General features: G+C 56.6%; 3 non-coding genes across 3 annotated transcripts; 1 reads left to right on the top strand and 2 right to left on the bottom strand.

Annotated features, from left to right (window-relative positions):
- The first annotated feature begins 7,969 nt into the window (after positions 1 to 7,969).
- Positions 7,970 to 8,064, top strand: TRNAI-UAU (transfer RNA isoleucine (anticodon UAU)). Its single transcript has 2 exons — positions 7,970 to 8,007; positions 8,029 to 8,064. It is a non-coding gene; the product is annotated as a tRNA-Ile (tRNA).
- A 1,152-nt stretch (positions 8,065 to 9,216) lies between these two features.
- TRNAT-UGU (transfer RNA threonine (anticodon UGU)) lies at positions 9,217 to 9,288 on the bottom strand. The gene has a single exon. It is a non-coding gene; the product is annotated as a tRNA-Thr (tRNA).
- Positions 9,289 to 9,877: 589 nt separating this feature from the next.
- On the bottom strand, positions 9,878 to 9,959 carry TRNAS-GCU (transfer RNA serine (anticodon GCU)). Its single transcript has one exon. It is a non-coding gene; the product is annotated as a tRNA-Ser (tRNA).
- Between the last annotated feature and the right edge of the window lie 5,209 nt (positions 9,960 to 15,168).

The following is a 15,168-nucleotide window of genomic DNA, read 5'->3' as shown; positions in this document are numbered from 1 at the left end:
TCCGGTCGCCCCGTGCCCCCACGAAGGAGGGAGCAGGCGCCCGGGGCATGGCGGGCCGGAGGCCCGGGGCCCCAGCCGGGCCACAGCCATGGAGGCTGCCAGGGGCCGGCGGGCCCTCCGACCCGGGGCCCGCTTACACCTTGACAAGCAGGGGAGGCCTGCAAGGGACCGACGGACCCCTGTCCTGGGCCCTGGGTGGAGCGGCAGCCCGGGGGACAGGGCCCAGGGCCGGAGCGCCCGACCCGGGGCCCCGACCGGGCCCCTGGACCCAGCCGGGGCTCTCAGGCCCAGAGGCACAGGGGAAGCCTCCCCGGGCCCGCCGGACCCCGTCCCGGGCACCCTGCCCCGCGGCAGGACCCAGGACGGAGCCCGGGGTGGGGAGGCCACCCTCCCCGGGGCCCTCAGGGGCCCCGGGTGGGGCTCCTGGACCCAGCCAAGCACGGGGAGGCTCCCCGGGCACCACAGAACCCCGTCCCGGGACTTTGGCAGTGCGGCAGGCCGGGGGACAGGGCCCAGGGACGGAGCGCCCCACCCGGGGCCCCGGCCGGGCCCCTGGACCCAGCCGGGGCTCCCAGGCCCAGAGGCGCAGGGCGAGCCTCCCCTGGCACGCCGGACCCCGTCCCGGGCACCCTGCCACGCGCCAGGACCCAGGACGGAGCCCGGGGTGGGGAGGCCGCCATCCCCGGGCCCTCAGGGGCCCCGGATGGAGCTCCTGAACACAGACAAGCAAGGGGAGGCTCCCCGGGCACATCGGAACCCCTTTCCGGGCCCTTGGCAGTGCGGCAGGCTGGGAGACAGGGCCCAGGGCCGGAGCACCCGACCCGGGGCCCGCCCGGGCCCCTGGACTCAGCCGGGGCTCCCAAGCCCGGAGGCGCATGGGACGCCTGCCCGGTCCCTCCGGACCCCGTCCCGGGCACCCTGCCACGCAGCAGGACCAAGGACAGAGCCCGGGGTGGGGAGGCCGCCCTCCCCGGGCCCTCAGGGGCCCTAGCCACTGCTCCTGAACCCAGCCAAGCAAGGGGAGGCTCCCCGGGCACATCGGAACCCCTTCCCGGGCCCTTGGCAGTGCGGCAGGCTGGGAGACAGGGCCCAGGGCCGGAGCACCCGACCCGGGGCCCGGCCGGGCCCCTGGACGCAGCCGGGGCTCCCAAGCCCGGAGGTGCATGGGACGCCTCCCCGGTCCCTCCGGACCCCGTCCCGGGCACCCTGCCACGCAGCAGGACCAAGGACAGAGCCCGGGGTGGGGAGGCCGCCCTCCCCGGGCCCTCAGGGGCCCTAGCCACTGCTCCTGAACCCAGCCAAGCAAGGGGAGGCTCCCCGGGCACATCGGAACCCCTTCCCGGGCCCTTGGCAGTGCGGCAGGCTGGGAGACAGGGCCCAGGGCCGGAGCACCCGACCCGGGGCCCGCCCGGGCCCCTGGACCCAGCCGGGGCTCCCAAGCCCGGAGGTGCATGGGACGCCTCCCCGGTCCCTCCGGACCCCGTCCCGGGCACCCTGCCATGCAGCAGGACCAAGGACAGAGCCCGGGGTGGGGAGGCCGCCCTCCCCGGGCCCTCAGGGGCCCTAGCCACTGCTCCTGAACCCAGCCAAGCAAGGGGAGGCTCCCCGGGAACAACGGAACCCATTCCTAGGCCCTTGGCAGTGCGGTAGGCTGGGAGACAGGGACCAGGGCCGGAGCACCCGACCCGGGGCCCGCCCGGGCCCCTGGACCCAGCCGGGGCTCCCAAGCCCGGAGGCGCATGGGACGCCTCCCCGGACCCATGGAGCCCGTCCTGGGCATTGAGCCATGCCGTTGGCCTGGAGATGGGTGCCCCGGACACCCAGGGGGAGGTCTGTCCAGGACACATGGAGCCCGTCCTGGGCATTGAACCATGCCGTTGGCCTGGAGAAGGGAGCCCCGGACGCCCGGGGGAGGACTGCCCGGTACCCGTGGAGCCCTTCCCGGGTACTTTGCAACGCCGTTGGCCTCCTGGAGATGGGTGCCCCGAACGCCCGGGGGGCGGGCTGCCCGGGACCCGTGGAGCCCGTCCTGGGCACTCTGACCTGCTGTTGGCCCGGGGGAGGACTGCCCGGGACCCGTGGAGCGCGTCCTGGGCACTCTGACAAGCTGTTGGCCCGGGGAAGGGACCCCAGACGACCGGGACCCGTGGAGCCCGTCCTTGGCACTCTGACAAGCCGTTGGCCCGGGGAAGGGAGCCCCAGACGACCGGGACCTGTGGAGCCCGTCCTGGGCACTCCTGTATGCCGTTGGCCCGGGGAAGGGAGCCCCGGACGTCCGGGACCCGTGGAGCCCATCCTGGGCACTCCTGTATGCCGTTGGCCCGGGGAAAGGAGCCCCGGACGTCCGGGACCCGTGGAGCCCGTCCTGGGCACTCTGAAATGCTTTGGCCCGGGGAAGGGAGCCCCGGACACCCGGGGGAGGACTGCCCGGGACCCGTGGAACTCGTCCTGGGCACTCTGACATGCCGCTGGCCCGGGGAAGGGTGCCCCGGACGCCCGGGGCCCGTGGAGCCCGTCCTGGGCACTCTGACAAGCCGTTGGCCCGGGGAAGGGAGACCTGGACGCCCGGAACCCGTGGAGCCCGCCCTGGGCACTCTGAAATGCTTTGGCCCGGGGAAGGGAGCCCCGGACGCCCGGGGGAGGACTGCCCGGGACCCGTGGAACTGGTCCTGGGCACTCTGACATGCCGCTGGCCCGGGGAAGGGTGCCCCGGATGACCGGGGCCCGTGGAGCCCGTCCTGGGCACTCTGACATGCCGCTGGCCCGGGGAAGGGAGCCCCGGACGCCCGGGGCCCGTGGAGCCCGTCCTGGGCACTCTGACAAGCCGTTGGCCCGGGGAAAGGGAGCCCCGGATGCCCGGGACCCGTGGAGCCCGTCCTGGGCACTCGGACATGCCGTCAGCCCGGATGGAGCCCCGGGCGCCCGGGGGACGAAGGCCCGGGACGCATGGAGCCCGTCCCGGGCACTCTGCCATGCTGTCAGCCTGGATGGAGCCCCGGACGCCCGGGGGGACGAAGGCCCGGGACGCATGGAGCCTGTCCCGGGCACTCTGCCATGCCGTCGGCCTGGATGGAGCACCGGACGCCCGGGGGACGACTGCCCAAGAGCCATGGAGCCCGTCCTGGGCAATTTGACATGCAGTTGGCCTGGAGGAAGGAAGCTCCGGGTGGCCTAGGGAGGTGTTGCCCAGGCATATCCCATCTGGTCCCCATGGCAGAGAACCACCAACCCTGGAGGGGTGTCCGGGCATACCCTGCCCCATAGTAATCCGGAGGCAAATTACCCCCCTTTCTTGCAATCTGTGCACGCGAGGTGACAGAGGGGACCCAAGGCGTGAAAGAACCCGACCTCATGGAGCCCTCGCTGGGAGCCGGGAGGCGAATGGCACCTCATTAAGACTTCCAGGGAAGTTCGGCCATCTGGTCCCACCCCATAGGAAAGCGTTGCGGGCGACCAGATGCCCGAAGGGATCCGGGCGACCAGATGGCCGAGGGAATCTGGGCGATCAGATGGCCGGGCATGGAGGTGAAGCCGCCTGGACTCTTCCCCACCCCGTCCCCGTCCCGGGACGAATGCCCGGGACGCATGGAGCCCGTCCTGGCCACTTGACGTCCCGTCCTGGGCATTGAACCATACCGTCGGCCTGGAGAAGGGAGCCCCCGGACGCCCGGGAGAGGACTGCCCGGTACCCGTGGAGCCCTTCCCGGGTACTTTGCAACGCCGTTGGCCTCCTGGAGATGGGTGCCCCAGATGCCCAGGGGTGGGCTGCCCGGGACCCATGGAGCCCGTCCTGGGCACTTTTACATGCCGTCGGCCTGGAGGTGGGTGCCCTGGACGCCCGGGGGAGGCCTGCCCGGGACCCGTGGAGCCCTTCCCGGGTACTTTGCCAATGCCGTTGGCCTCATGGAGATGGGTGCCCCGGACGCCCGGGGGAAGACTGCCCGGTACCCGTGGAGTCCTTTCCGGGTACTTTGCAACGCCGTTGGCCTCCTGGAGATGTGTGCCCCGAACGCCCGGGGGGAGGGCTGTCCGGGGCCCGTGGAGCCCTTCCCGGGTACTTTGCCATCCCGTTGGCCTCCTGGAGATGGGTGCCCCGGACGCCCGGGGGAGGTCTGTCTGGGGCCCATGGAGCCCGTCCTGGGCAGTGTGACATGCCGTCGGCCTGGAGGTGGGAGCCCCGGACGCCCGGGGGAAGGCTGCCCGGGACCCGTGGAGCCCTTCCCGGGTACTTTGCCATCCCGTTGGCCTCCTGGAGATGGGTGCCCCGGACGCCCAGGGGAGGTCTGTCCGGGACACGTGGAGCCCGTCCTGGGCATTGAGCCATGCCGTTGGCCCGGAGAATGGAGCCCCCAGACGCCCGGGGGAGGTGTTGCCCAGGCATATCTCATCTTGTCCCCCGGGCAGAGAACCACCAGCCCTGGAGAGGTGTCCGGGCGTACCCTGCCCCTAGTAATCCGGAGGGAAATTACCCCCCTTTCTTGCAATCCGTGCACGCGAGGTGACAGAAGGGACCCAAGGCGTAAAAGAACCCGACCTCATGGAGCCCTAGCTGGGATCCAGGAGCCGAATGGCACCTCATCGGGACTTCCAGGGAAGCCCGGCCATCTGGTCGCCCCATTGGAAAGCATCGTGGGCGACCAGAGGGATCGAAAGGACTCCCAGCTCCCCATCCATCCCAAGCCTTCGCGGTAGGGTTCCTGACTGCCTGCCCACGCAAGGCAGGGCTCTTGGACCCCGGCTGGGCCTCAGGCGCAGGTTGGACCACCGGAGCTCTAGGGCCCGGACGACCTGGGGGAGGAATGCCCGGGACCCGTGGAGCCCGTCCTGGGTACTTTGACATGCCGTCGGCCTGGAGGTGGGTGCCCCGGACGCCCGGGGGAAGCTGCCCGGGACCCATGGAGCCCGTCCTGGGTACTTTGACATTCCGTCGGCCTGGAGGTGGGAGCCCCGGACGCCCGGGGGGAGGTCTGCCCGGGACCCATGGAGCCCGTCCTGGGTACTTTGCCAATGCCGTTGGCCTCATGGAGATTGGTGCCCCGGACGCCCGGGGGAGGTCTACCCGGGACCCATGGAGCCCTTCCCGGGTACTTTGCCAATGCCGCTGGCCTCGTGGAGATGGGTGCCCCGGACGCCCGGGGGAGGTCTACCCGGGACCCATGGAGCCCGTCCTGGGTACTTTGCCAATGCCGTTGGCCTCATGGAGATGGGTGCCCCGGACGCCCGAGGGAGGTCTGCCCGGGACCCATGGAGCCCGTCCTGGGTACTTTGCCAATGCCGTTGGCCTCCTGGAGATGGGTGTCCCGGACGCCCGGGGGAGGACTGTCCCGGACTCATGGAGCCCGTCCTGGGCACTTTGACATGCCGTCGGCCTGGCGGTGGGAGCCCCGGACGCCCGGGGGAGGGCTGCACGGGACCCATGGAGCCCGACCTGGGCACTCTGTCATGCCGTCAGCCTGGATGGAGCCCCGGAAGCCCGGGGGACGAATGCCCGGGACGCATGGAGCCCGTCCTGGGCACTTTTCCGTGCCTTCGGCCTGGAGCCCCCAGACACCCAGGGGAGGACCACCGTGAAAACCATGGAGCCCGACCCGGGCACTCTGCCATACCGTCAGCCTAGATGGAGCCCGTGACGCCCAGGGGACGAATGCCCGGGACGCATGGAGCCCGTCCTGGGCACTTTTCCATGCCGTCAGCCTGGATGGAGCCCCGGACGCCCGGGGGACGACTACCCAGGAGCCATGGAGCCCGTCCTGGGCAATTTGACATGCAGTTGGCCTGGAGGAAGGAAGCCCCGGGTGGCCTAGGGAGGTGTTGCCCAGGCATAGCCCATCTGGTCCCCATGGCAGAGAACCACCAGCCTCGGAGGGGTGTCCGGGCGTACCCCTCTCCCTAGTAATCCGGAGGAAAATTACGCACTTTTCTTGTAATCTGTGCACGCGAGGTGACAGAGGGGACCCAAGGCGCGAATGTACCCGACCTCCTGGAGCCCTCGCTGGGATCCGGGCGGCGAATGGCACCTCATCGGGACTTCCAGGGAAGTTCGGCCATCTGGTCGCCCCATAGGAAAGCGTTGCGGGCGACCAGATGCCCGGGGGGATCCGGGCGACCAGATGGCCGAGGTAATCTGGGCGATCAGATGGCTGGACACGGAAGTGAAGCCGCCTGGACTCTCCCGACCCTGTCCCCGTCCCCGTGCCCGTGCCCGGGACGCATGGAGCCCGTCCTGGGCACTTTTCCATGCCTTCGGCCTGGAGCCCCCAGACACCCAGGGGAGGACCACCGTGAAAGACATGGAGCCCGACCCGGGCACTCTGCCATACCGTTAGCCTGGATGGAGCCCCGGACGCCCGGGGGACGAATGCCCGGGACGCATGGAGCCCGTCCTGGGCACTTTTCCATGCCTTCGGCCTGGAGCGCCCCGACACCCAGGGGAGGACCACCCTGAAAACCATGGAGCCCGACCCGGGCACTCTGCCATGCTGTCAGCCTGGATGGAGCCCCGGACGCCCGGGGGAAGAAGGCCCGGGACACATGGAGCCCGTCCCAGGCACTCTGCCATGCCGTCGGCCTGGATGGAGCCCCGGACGCCCGGAGGACGACTGCCCAAGAGCCATGGAGCCCGTCCTGGGCAATTTGACATGCAGTTGGCCTGGAGGAAGGAAGCCCCGGGTGGCCTAGGGAGGTGTTGCCCAGGCATAGCCTATCTGGTCCCCATGGCAGAGAACCACCAGCCCTGGAGGGGTGTCCGGGCATACCCTGCCCCTAGTAATCCGGAGGGAAATTACCCCCCTTTCTTGCAATCTGTGCACGCGAGGTGACAGAGGGGACCCAAGGCGTGAAAGAACCCGACCTCATGGAGCCCTCGCTGGGATCCGGGAGGCGAATGGCACCTCATCGGGACTTCCAGGGAAGTTCGGCCATCTGGTCCCCCCCCGCCATAGGAAAGCGTTGCGGGTGACCAGATGGCCGAGGAAATCTGGCCGATCAGATGGCCGGGCATGAAGGTGAAGCCGCCTGGACTCTTTCCCACCCCGTCCCCGTCCCCGTCCCCGTCCCGGGACGAATGCCCAGGACGCATGGAGCCCGTCCTGGGCACTTTTCCATGCCGTCGGCCTGGAGCGCCCCGACACCCTGGGGAGGACCACCCTGGAAACCATGGAGCCCGACCCGGGCACTCTGCCATGCCGTCGGCCTGGATGGAGCCCCGGACGCCCGGGGGACGAATGCCCGGGACGCATGGAGCCCGTCCTTGGCACATTTCCATGCCGTCGGCCAGGAGCCCCCTGACACCCAGGGGAGGACCACCGTGAAAACCATGGAGCCCGACCTGGGCACTCTGCCATACCGTCAGCCTGGATGTAGCCCCGGGCGCCCGGGGGACGAATGCCCGGGATGCATGGAGCCCGTCCCGGGCACTCTGCCATGCCGTCAGCCTGGATGGAGCCCCGGACGCCCGGGGGACGAATGCCCAAGAGCCATGGAGCCCGTCTCGGGCACTCTGCCATGCCGTCGGCCTGGATGGAGCCCCGGACGCCCGGGGGACGACTGCCCAAGAGCCATGGAGCCCATCCCGGGCACTCTGCCATGCCGTCCCGACAAATTTGTACGGACTCCTAACCTTCCGACACGGATCGGAATCGAGCCCTTTCTGACCCAGCAGATTTCAGGTTGATTTGCTATATACTTTACGTACGATTTTATGGGGGCCGATTCCGATCCGGTACGTAAAAGCACATCCGACCGACATGTCGGACAACCACGTACACCCAGGGGATAGGACTGCCCGGGTCACATGGACCCCGTCCTGGGAACTCTGATCTGCCGCCGGCGCCGGGGATCGAACCGTGATCACCAGATGTGGATATCCCAAAAATCTGGCATGGATACGGCCCGCCAGGACAGGTTTGGGCACCCCTGATCTACTTGGTCAGCTCTAGATGGCTCAACTGGGGAGATATGAGAACAGTGACCTCCAGTGGCGCAATCGGTTAGCGCGCGGTACTTATACAGCAGTACTTGCATTGAGGCATGCTGAGGTTGTGAGTTCGAGCCTCACCTGGAGCAGCTTACTGGTTTTTCATAAACCATTTCACTAAAAGTAAAGATTAAACTCAGGGTAAAGACGTCCCTTGCTAGAGAGTCTTTAATTCTTTTCAGGATCTGCGCGTCCGACTCTTCCAGGTGCGAATATCACAATCCTATTCGATGCTCCTTATAAACATTCCATGATGTGCCGTCTTGCATAGCATGCAAACACCACATCAGTGCATTTAAAAATACATTTGTATAATAATAAATATGATGAAAACATTGTTGTCACGGGATAACCATATACTGAGGAGCTGCAAACAGTGCTGTATCAGCTACTTACAATACAATTTAACTGAAAGACATATCAAAAGAAGAGCGTCATCATATTAATGTTTCTAGTCAACATAAGAGTTGCACCATAGCAGCTTATGGTGCTTTCTGCTCAGATTGTGCCTCCAATCCCACATTGATTTTTTAATTCTTTGCAGTTTAAAAAACACAATTCGTGCTCAAAGTTAACTTTTTAAAACCATTCAACCTATTATATTTATTTCTCTAACTTGTGAATGTGGTCCATGTTCTCTTTTCCTCATCCCCATCACGATACTCCTTTTCCCGAAATCAGGTTCACTTCTTTATCCAGCCGACCCTTCCAAGGTCACCAAATCTATGAAGCGATTCTGCTTTTTCTCACATTCTCTCTATGTACAAGATACCTTGTATCATTTGAATGGACAGCAGGAGAGTCGGATATTTATGGTTAGTGGGGGTGGGGTTTTGAAGATTAACCTCATTTCACTAAGAGCCGGGGCATCTGGGAGGAAAAGTATTTTAAGGGGGATGAAGTTCACATCTCCTTGGTGAAATTTCTAGATCCTTATTTCATCCTTTCTGTGGATGCAGACTCAGTCGGAACAGAGGTCATAGTCCTCCCTCTGACTTTCAAAGGAACTTCAAATATGCATGGCTTATTTGGCTTTGCCCGGCAGGGCTTGCCCGGCGGGGTGAGAATGGCGTTTGTCAGGCGTTGGGTGAGGCAATAGTTTATGGTTCAATGGTTTTCATGAAGTCTTCTGGATACGATGAAAGCAGGAAAGGGAAGCTTGTCAATAAGCAAACTTAAGACAATGTGTGACTCCTAGAAAGAATGACTTGGAAACAACATACAGAAACTCACATATAAAAAGGCCCTGATGAGGCTTGAACTCATGACCCCTGGTTTACAAGACCAGTGCTCTGCCACTGAGCTACAAGGCCTGCCTGCCTGCAGTATGTAAATCGCTTCATGTATTCTTACTGCGGTATGAAGATATCTATGATTTTGAGACTCTGTATGGAAATGCAGTTGCATTTGAATGTCTACATGCGTGCACAAATTGAAGAGCATGCTTAAGACACTTTTCTTGGAAGTAGGAAAAACTCCATTTTGATTTGAGAACATAAGAGTATTCACATTTATGACCATACTGATAGCTCTAGTTAGTATGTCCGCAATCAGTGACAGATAAAGAACTCACTTATTAGAAGTGATCTGTCTCTGTGGGGCAGACATATGTCAACAGTCATACACTTGAGATGGCTGAAACTTTAGGAGTAAGAGCTGCTTTCTTATCAGTCTATCTATCCAAACTGGTTAGAAGGCCAGGAGTGAGGGAAAGGCAATCCTCTGGACACTTCATGAAAGATCTAATTTCAATTAAGCACAAAACACTTCCCTTAATTTGACATAATTGCCAAAATGGAATAGTCAGTTGGGCCCTTCTAGTGGATTATGGCTGTGTCTTGAAAGAGAGTGTAATTGTACTACGAGACATGCCCACCTTCAAAAGAGTGTCTGATGGCGTTCCGACAAAGGTGGGATTTGAACCCACGCGTGCAGAGCACAATGGATTAGCAGTCCATCGACTTAACCACTCGGCCACCTCGTCTGCCTTAGGTGACTATGTTTCATTTTTTAGGAAATTCTTACTATGTGCTAATTACAAATAATCATAAGTTTCTCCTAGACTGTGTCAGAACTGGCAAATGTATGTGGTGTTCAATAGACAGAGCACATGATATAGCAGAATTATCAAATCTGTTCCATTAGGACTGTAGTTTTTAATAGTCATGATAACATGCTAGCATGTGAGTCGATCTTGCACAGTGAATAAGGGAGCAGTGCCAGTATCTACTTGGTCAGCTCTAGATGGCTCAACTGGGGAGATATGAGAACAGTGAGCTCCAGTGGCGCAATCTGTTAGCGCGCGGTACTTATACAGCAGTACTTGCATTGATGCATCCCGAGGTTGTGAGACCGAGCCTCACCTGGAGCAGCTTACTGGTTTTTCATAAACCATTTCACTAAAAGTAAAGATTAAACTCAGGGTAAAGACGGCCCTTGCTAGAGAGTCTTTACTTCTTTTCAGGATCTACGTGTCCGACTCTTCCAGGTGCAAATATCACAATCCTATTCGATGCTCCTTATAAACATTCCATGATGTGCCGTCTTGCATAGCATGCAAACACCACATCAGTGCATTTAAAAATACTTTTGTAGAATAATAAATATGATGAAAACATTGTTGTCACGGGATAACCATATACTGAGGAGCTGCAAACAGTGCTGTATCAGCTACTTACAATACAATTTAACTGAAAGACATATCAAAGGAAGAGCATCATCATATTAATGTTTCTAGTCAACATAAGAGTTGCACCATAGCAGCTTATGGTGCTTTCTGCTCAGATTGTGCCTCCAATCCCACATTGATTTTTTAATTCTTTGCAGTTTAAAAAACACAATTCATGCTCAAAGTTAACTTTTTAAAACCATTCAACCTATTACATTTATTTCTCTAACTTGTGAATGTGGTCCATGTTCTCTTTTCCTCATCCCCATCATGATACTTTTTTTCCCCAAATCAGGTTCACTTCTTTATCCAGCCGACCCTTCCAAGGTCACCAAATCTATGAAGCGATTCTGCTTTTTCTCACATTCTCTCTATGTACAAGATACCTTGTATCATTTGAATGGACAGCAGGAGAGTCGGATATTTATGGTTAGTGGGGGTGGGGTTTTGAAGATTAACCTCATTTGACTAAGAGCCGGGGCATCTGGGAGGAAAAGTATTTTAAGGGGGATGAAGTTCACATCTCCTTGGTGAAATTTCTAGATCCTTATTTCATCCTTTCTGTGGATGCAGACTCAGTCGGAACAGAGGTCATAGTCCTCGCTCTGACTTTCAAAGGAACTTCAAATATGCTTGGCTTATTTGGCTTTGCCCGGCGGGGCTTGCCCGGCGGGGTGAGAATGGCGTTTGTCAGGCGTTCGGAAGGGGTGAGGCAATAGTTTATGGTTCAATGGTTTTCATGAAGTCTTCTTGATACGATGAAAGCAGGAAAGGGAAGCTTGTCAATAAGCAAACTTAAGACAAGGTGTGACTCCTAGAAAGAATGACTTGGAAACAACATACAGAAACTCACATATAACAAGCATTTACAATGCAACGGTCTCGGCATTGCAAAAATTAGAGCTATTAGCATTGTACATGAACGCAAGTTTAAGGTCTTGACATTGTAAATGACAAGGTCTTTTATTTATGTTTTAAAAACCAAAACATAAATAAAATTCATTGTCATTTACAATGCCAATAGCTCAAAGTCGCGTAATGTGTATGGCTAACTACAGTAGCCTCCTGACGAGTGCCCTTTCACTTAATTTTTTACAAATGAAAGCCCTGGCACTTTTTTTTTTACAAATTAAGCACGGGTGCTGTCCGTGTCTGTGCATGGCAGTGGTGGTGTCCGTGTGTGCATGGCAGTGGTGGTGTCCGTGTGTGCATGGCAGTGGTGGTGTCCGTGTGTGCATGGCAGTGGTGGTGTCCGTGTGTCTGCACTCTCAATCTGCACTCTGCATCTGCACTCTGCATCTGCATCTGCACTCTGCATCTGCACTCTGCATCTGCATCTGCACTCTGCATCTGCACTCTTAATCTGCACTCTCAATCTGCACTCTCAATCTGCACTCTCAATCTGCACTCTCAATCTGCACTCTCAATCTGCACTCTCAATCTGCACCAAACTGTGTGACGCGCCAGGTATGGGAACTCATGGAGAGAAATATTGCCCTTTAGCGTGAAATGGTATAGTCCAAGGGCTCTGAAAGGAACGCTAAAGGCTTATGAGCCACAGGCATGCCCTACTTTTCTCTTAGCAGAGCACCAGCACTGGAAATCCAAGAAGAAAGGGGAGGATTGTTTGTAGAAGTTCTGAAGCAAACTCATAATGGAAACAGTGCAGTTTGTGAGGACAATACCAGCCCATTCTTGACCCATTCCCCAACCACACACCCACAACCCACCGGAGCAGTCCAGTGAGGTTGAAGGCATTGCACTAGTACATCAATAGCCAGAGACCACTTTATTTTAGAGTTTTCTAGGGCCACCTGGTTAATCGGTCTATAAAACCTGAAGATTCACATGTGGGGAGTTACTAATGAAGGTCTACTATGGTTTCTGGTGCACTACTAGAGACGCATATGCCAGTCAGAACATGCTTTAGGCTCAAAGACCTTAATGAAATATTTGAATTTTAAAATACAGAAATAATCAGGGTTCAGTGGTCACCTAAGACATCTGTGCCCCGGTGCAAATGAACCTGCTGCACCACTGGGAGCTACGCCCCTGTACGTGGCTGCCCATTATTGACATCCATGGGGAACGTACCGCGGCATATGCAACTAAATCAACGGAAATAAGGCACGAGGTTACCCTTAAAAACAAACTTACCACTTGCAATTCCACTCGTCAGCCTTTACTAGCAACCCTTTACCAACGCTTAGTAAAAGAAAAAATGTATGGAACGTAGAGCTGAACTTTGGTTGTTCCTGTTATTTCAGTAGGTGATTTGTACCACCCTCACGGAAAGCACCATTTCTCATCCTAGGTGATGGTTGGCGCTTTGAGCGTGGCATACAATATGCGTCCTTTGAGCATGTGCTGATTAGTAGTGTCTCAAGTTGAAAGCATGCCTATTAAATAAAAGTTGCTAATTTACAGCTTTAAATGGATGTCGTTTGTGTTGCCCTTCTCCGCAATGCACGTTGGATACAATAGCACTACGGCAATCCGAAAAATGCTATTTTTATTGGTCTGCGACGGTCGAAAGGGAGAGCAGGACCAAGCGACATCGTGAGTAGGGTGATTAGAGTTCCAGAGAAGAACCAAGATAAGGACACGATTTACAGCCATCGGCTGAGCGCTTGCGTGTGTGCTTCCCAGGAGACAGCGCCAGGCCGCAGCGCTCGTTCGCGTGTCAGTTTGAAATCGCCTCCAAGGCGATGCGTGCGGCCAGGATTGTCTCCTGGGAAGCACACATGCCAACAAAAGAGCCTCGGCGGAGACGCGCTTCCGTGCGTTCAGCCGAGCCCTAAAAACAGCAGTCTTAACGATTAAAAACACAGCACAAGTCTGTCTTCTTACCACCTTCTCTGTCATTTGTTCACTGGGCTCTGAAGGACACAGAGAGGCTGAGGCTACAAGATGGAGGTGGCTGTCGTGGGGTGCCCTGCTCTCACCTTAAGGTATACTGCAGGTGGGTGGTGGGATCAGGGTTAACTTAAGAGCTAGAGGGTCAATCAAGAAAGGCCCAGGCTGAAGGTCAGGGGGCAGTGAGCTGCTCCTTAAGAAAATAATCTCCATGGATACAGATGAACTCAATCCACAATTTGCTGGTTCACCCTGCAGGTAGGGTCAAATCTAAGCCACTTAAAAACTGCTTTTCGCTCACTTCAACAAATCTCTTCTTCTAACCAAAAACGAGGTTTACATACACTTTCCAAACATAGTTTTAAACCTCAACGCAGATTCAGCAGTTTTCGTAAATTGACTCTTTTCAGTCTCAGAGGCCTTTTTAACTTTTAAAGACTCAAAAGGAGGTGGCGGCCGGGGGTGTTGCCCCTGCACGTCTAAGCATAGTACAGGGAAAACTATGACAGTTTTTCAAACAGACACAGGTAGGAAAAGGATAAGTTTAAAACAGTACCAAAGAAACCAAAAGTTCAATTCAAACAGTCACAAGCAAAAATTTATTTTTTAACAGTATAAATTGAACACAAAACAAGATATTTAATTCAAACTGTTAGAAAAAACAGCAGTTTTAAAGATTAAAAACACAGCACAAGTCTGACAAATGGGAATCGTGGATTAATCTCTTGTTTTCTGGTTTCACTTCTTACAAACCAGCTGTCAAATGGGTATTTATTGTCTCTCCTTTTTACCCCAGATTGTAATACTTTCCTTTCAAATCTGTGTATGAGGGAAGAGTGAGGGAGAATACAGAAGCTACATGAAAGCTTTGCTCGTTTTGGGCTTGAGGTTCCATGAGGACCTTGAGCAGAGTCAGAGTGATGCATCAAATATCAAAAGAGGAGAACTACAACACAAAACTTGTATTGCACTCAGACACGTCATTTTGTAAATCAAAGTAGGGTAAGTGTGACAATAATGAAATAAAAATAAAAATTTGGGAATAAAAAATACTTTGTAGTATAGAGCCTAATACTCGCTTAAACTGATTTAAAAGTGTGTTTAATTTCAAAATGAATGTCAAAGTCTGAGTATTTACCCTATAATTTCGCTGAAATTATATGAAGACTCGGGGTTAGGAAATACATGTCATGTCCTTATATTTCAAACGCAAATCTTTATTTTACCCAATTCACATACATAATAAATGAGGCAGAAATAACACAGTCCTCAAACTCCATGTAAATCAGTTTCCCAGACTCGTGTAGCACCAACAGTGCCCCATCACTAACTGACCTGTACAAAAAGGATATCCTGCGCAGATCAGTGTTAAAATACAAATGTTTCACTGGTCGGCAGTCTATGTCATTTTGCACCAGCTAGTAGAGGCAAATGTTTTTTTGTCCATTAGCCATTAGCTGCACGTCTTAATTCAAACGTGTAGCATACACACACCAAATGTTGTTGTTGTAGTTTATGGTGGGTAAGAGGACACAGCCCGACCTTAAATTGTCTAAAATAAAAATAAATAAAACCTGGGTGAGATTATACTGCGGGCCTACAGGAAATGAACAAGCAGAGCACTAATTGTGTTTTTTATGAACTAATAGATATAAAAAAAAGTAGGGTA

The sequence above is a fragment of the Lissotriton helveticus genome, chromosome 5_1 (assembly GCF_964261635.1).
Source record: "Lissotriton helveticus chromosome 5_1, aLisHel1.1, whole genome shotgun sequence".
NCBI lineage: Eukaryota > Metazoa > Chordata > Amphibia > Caudata > Salamandridae > Lissotriton > Lissotriton helveticus.
Note: the sequence above shows the minus strand (reverse complement) of the source record. Positions and strands in the feature narration are given on the sequence as shown.